This window comes from Citrus clementina, unplaced genomic scaffold (genome assembly GCF_000493195.1).
Source record: "Citrus clementina cultivar Clemenules unplaced genomic scaffold, Citrus_clementina_v1.0 scaffold_5, whole genome shotgun sequence".
In the NCBI taxonomy this organism is placed as follows: Eukaryota; Viridiplantae; Streptophyta; class Magnoliopsida; order Sapindales; family Rutaceae; genus Citrus; species Citrus x clementina.
The window spans coordinates 17019630-17024452 of NW_006262201.1; the positions used below are offsets into that span (position 1 = coordinate 17019630).

Genomic DNA, 4823 nt, shown 5'->3' on the forward strand with positions numbered 1-4823 from the left:
TTCCCCACAGGATTAAGGTATAAGTGTTGCCCAAAATCTGGATCTGGATGCACTTATATCTGAAAATCTAGATATCTGGATCTGGATGAATTTTATTTTAATAAAAAAATTGAATTAAAAATAAATATTAACTTAAATAAAAAAAATTTAATCCCTAACCCTAAGTCAATAACGCATTCAACTTTCACACACACTCACTGACTCACAGTAGCTCACCTTACCAGCAGCCATGACCCTCAAATCTCTAATGCCCAAAACCGAAGGGGCTTCTAACGTTGTCGACTGATCACCGTCTTCCTCACAGCCTCGCCTTAGCCTCAGGTTGAAGCTCGCCTAAGCACATCGCTGTCGCTGCGCGCCTCACAGTCATCAAAGCCTCACTGTCATTGAAGCCTTGCCATGTCACTGTTGCTACACGCTTCGCCGTCACCAACCCTCACCTGATCGGGTTGTTCTTGCCGGTAGTTGTTACTGTACGTTTATATTAATTTTATGTTCTTTCTATTAATTACATGGCTTTTTTCTGTTTAACAATTTGGTATTGTGGCTAACTGTTTGATTGTATTTAATGAGTTTAATCTAATGTAAATCTGATAAAACTTGAAAATGTTGCTGGCTTAATTTAATTTCCTTGTTGGTTTAATTTAATTTATTTTTGATTAATTTTCTTTGCTAATTTGTTTAATTATTTTAATTAAATGCATTAATTTTCAATATAATGTAAATGCTTAATCTATTTTTTTCTCACATATGCTAACTCACTTTACAAATTACTTTAATTAGGTTTCGGGATTAGTTGAACATAGCCGCCGAAAGGGAGCAAGGAAATAATTTTTCATTCTCTCCAAATAGTGGCATGATATGTTGGATTCGAAGCTTGAAATTTCCATGGATTTGTAGTGTTTTTATTTGCGGATTTTAATAGTGGTGTGCTTGAACTTATGTTATTTTTTATGATTGATTTATATTGTGATATTTTTATTTGTGAATTTATGATGTTGTCTTATGTTATTTACTTATTTATGTTGAATTGTTAATTGTTAAATTACGATTGAATTTTATTTGATATTATTAGGTAAATTATTCAATTTTTAAATTATATATTAAATTTTTAAATTTTAATTTTTACGGATCCGAATATCTAAAGTATCCGTCTACATCCATTGTAGATTTTACCCGCATCCGGATCTAGATCCAGATTTTACCAACCCTAAGGGCGTGGGTTCACCACTTGGTCCATGGCCAAGTGGTTATGCATATATATCGTTAAGGTTGACTACTTGACTATTGAGTTGACCGAGAAAATACAGTTCAAAAATCACATAAAGAACTAAAGAAGTTATTACCATTCATGGATGCAAGAGGATCAATGTATAGAGCATAGCCCCCAATAACTTTCATGAACACGGCCAAGTTTCAAGAACTAGGCGATATACTACAATTAATAACAGAGCTAGGAAAGGATTCAGCAAGCATGAAGCATTTGAAAATTTTAAAATTTCAACCTTATTATTCCCCAACACAAGTGTAATTGTGGGTTACACATGCTATTGAAATAATATCTTGCATAGCAAGTGGATATCTGATTGAAGAGGAAGAGCGAGTCCATTTTCTTGGATGCGTTGCTGGCACACATTTATGAATTGATAATGGCGTATAAGTTTTTGTTTGACTCCTTCTTAACCCCTTGAACAGTATTTTCTGCAACATGATTTCTAGAATCACAAATACACATTGTGATTTGGTAGTTGCTAGGTTCTACCTGAAATAAAATGCCAAGAGTAATAATTTTTTTAATACTTAGTGTCATACTCAACATCAATAACTTATATTGAAAGAGCCCATAAGGCAAGCTCTTTCTTACCCTTCAGAAGCCATTTTCTGCAACATGATTTCTGCAATCATATACGATATGAAGAGCTGATGGCTGCTGAGGTTGTGCCTGAAGTTAAAACACAGAAGAAAAATAACCCTTTATTCAAAATATGTTTATGATACCCTCTGCAAGAAACAAAAACAATTACTATCAAGAGTGATGGGTATCTGAGGATACTTACCGACTAATTGAACGGCTCGAAGTTGTATATATCAACTTTGTTAATTGCTTGGACAGAGAAATCAGGGTCAAGTCTCTTCTTGCTCAGAAGATTGATGGAAACTTATTCATCTTGCAAGATAGCCCATCTCGGATTCGAAGTGCTGGGGTCTTAGCTGGCTCTCGCTCCGATTCTGTTTTCATAAGAAAAATTTCGCCTTGCGATTTACAGAGAAATGGCGTGATCATTCATTTTTATACACTCAAGCTTGGTGATGGTCCGTATCTGGGCTGAGTTGGAATGATTAACCCGCGTGAGAATTTTGAATTTTCCTTTGACAGCGTCAAGGAGAGATCCGTTTCCTTCAACATCGTACGGCCAGCTTTCCACCAGAAAGTATCTCCTTCTTTGAGAAGGAGTGAAGTGAAGTTGACGTGTCCCCTTCCTTGAGAAGTAGTTATTTGCCGTAGGCCCTCAGCTAGCATAATGCTATCGAATATTCTGCTTCTTTTGTTTTCTTCCGCTGTCTCCTTGTTGTTCAAGTAGTAAAAAATCCACATAATTTTTTTATCCTTTTTCTTCGCAAGTGTTTTTACGGTTAAAAGTCTGAGCTAATACAAGTATCTTCACCTTTTGGACTCTACTTATTGGATGCCATTGGGCTTGTAAGTCTGAGCCCTTTTTGGAGGTTGAAGGAAAAGGCTTTTACCTCCGCGAATTTGGTTCACTCTTCTCTCCTTTGATACTTGGGTGGCAAGGCGTGGGTGTGTGCCTGCAAGGATACCGTGGCGCTCAAGCAAGGGCGTGTAGGAAAATTATGATGTGAGGAAGATGGAATAAAGAGAATTAGAGAAAGATGATGACGGTAGTGTTTTTGAACAGAGCTTATGGGATGTGTGAATGTTTAAATTTGTGACATATTGCCTCTATTTATGAGCACAATCTGGTGATAAATTTGTTTGCTTAATTGGAGCACCATGTGTCCATATATTTGGGTACGTGGAGCTCCGTTTAGTACGTTTACCACTTTTTTCTCTGAGTTGGAATATCTTCGTAGTTAATAATTTATTCATAAATTTATTTATTATTTATTATTTTGACCTAACACTCCTCTAGCCCAATCGATGCTTATCTTCTTATGAAGCTGTTTTTAGTGGCTAGAATCCTTGTTAATTCTCTTTTTGTTCTTTGTGAAATAGTTGTGGACAAAGGAGATACAAATTTATCACAATATTTTGATGAGTGTATCCATTTTATTGATGAAGCTAAAATGCAGGGTGGTGGTATGTTTGGTTCATTGCTTCATGGAAAGATGCAGAAGGTGCCATTTATTTCCCATCTTGGCTATATTTCTATGATTATACTTGTATACTCTAGTGGTAATAGACTCAACGAATCTGAAAAGTTTATTCTCCAAATCTTGGGGAAGAAAATGTATATTATTCAAATTGTCACCTTTCAGTCTGACTATTGTTTTTGCTTATCTAATGAAAAAGCATGGCACGAGCTTATCTCAAGCTATATAGAGCATTGCTATATCCAGGCTCCAGGTGCCCGGATAAAAAATCGATGCCCAGATGGTGTCGGGCTCGATCCAGCCAGTGTTTGAAAAAACTGAGCCCTTGTTGAAAAACTTCAGGCCGGTTCTAGGTAGGCCTAAACCCAGCCCGAACCCGATGTTTTATCATTCCTTCTCAGATTCATGCAAGTAATAGGTGTTTATCCTGATTGTTTTTTGCTTCAATAATGAGTTGGAACAAGTCCGGACCATTTTCAGTAGTAAATTATATGGTGTCATTTGCTCATTTTTGTGGTAAAAGTAGTACCTGTTGCGGTTTGATTTTATTCCTTATCTTAATTTTTCTTTCAATTTATTAGGTGAAGATTTTCAAATTAATAAATAATAACAATTTCAAAACCATTGTAGAATACAAAAGAAGAAGCTTCTACAGATGAAACCTAGCTATAAACTCACTAAAACGACCGACCTTGAAATCTCAAAGCGAATCTATCTAATCTCATCACAACTGGATTGATAATGATCTAATTAGTAAGGATTTTGCCGAAAATTCAACAAAGTCTCCTTTATAAATATAACACTCTCAATCTACAATTATGCAAAACAAGTACTTCCAAAATAATTCAATATACAACCAACTTAATGATCAACACCCTCAACAAAAATACTAAATTTTACCCAAGATATCTCTAGGGTAGTAAAATATTATACTATAACTAATATTAACATATATTGGTTTATCCTTAATCCCAAAAGAATAATACAACAAAATAATACAACCCAAAAAAAAAAGATGATTAGGATGTCTTAACAAAAATCATCTATATTTTCTAACACCATCATGTGGACAAATTTCAAAATATCTATAGTCCCTGGGTCGATTTAGTGCACCTGCAACCTCCTGTGGGGGGGGGGGGGGAGGAAAATATAATAAAGCGAGATGAGTATAAAACTCAGTGAGCTCAGTGAGTGGATAATGATTTTTAAAAATAATTTTTTTACTTTAAAAAATAATCATACCATTTCTAAACACGATTTCATCAAACCATATGCGAGAAAACATTAATAAATCATTTAACATTTAAATCATATTACCAACCTTAAAGAGCATATATAATCGCGTGCGTAATAACCATGGAAATCATATCAAAATATCATATAAAATATATAAATCTGAAATCATCACTAAACAAGTACCAAAGGGAATAATCTCATCGTATCCAAACCTCAACGGATGGGTAATAACATACTATCTAGGCACCATCATG

The 4823-nt window shown here is 34.9% G+C and overlaps 1 long non-coding RNA gene across 1 annotated transcript; it reads right to left on the reverse strand.

Annotated features, from left to right (window-relative positions):
- Window positions 1–1303: 1303 nt before the first annotated feature.
- Window positions 1304–2445, reverse strand: LOC18041052. Its single transcript, XR_002905354.1, has 3 exons — window positions 2058–2445; window positions 1865–1942; window positions 1304–1762 (listed from the first exon to the last, which is right to left on the reverse strand). It is a non-coding gene; the product is annotated as an uncharacterized LOC18041052 (long non-coding RNA).
- Window positions 2446–4823: the final 2378 nt, after the last annotated feature.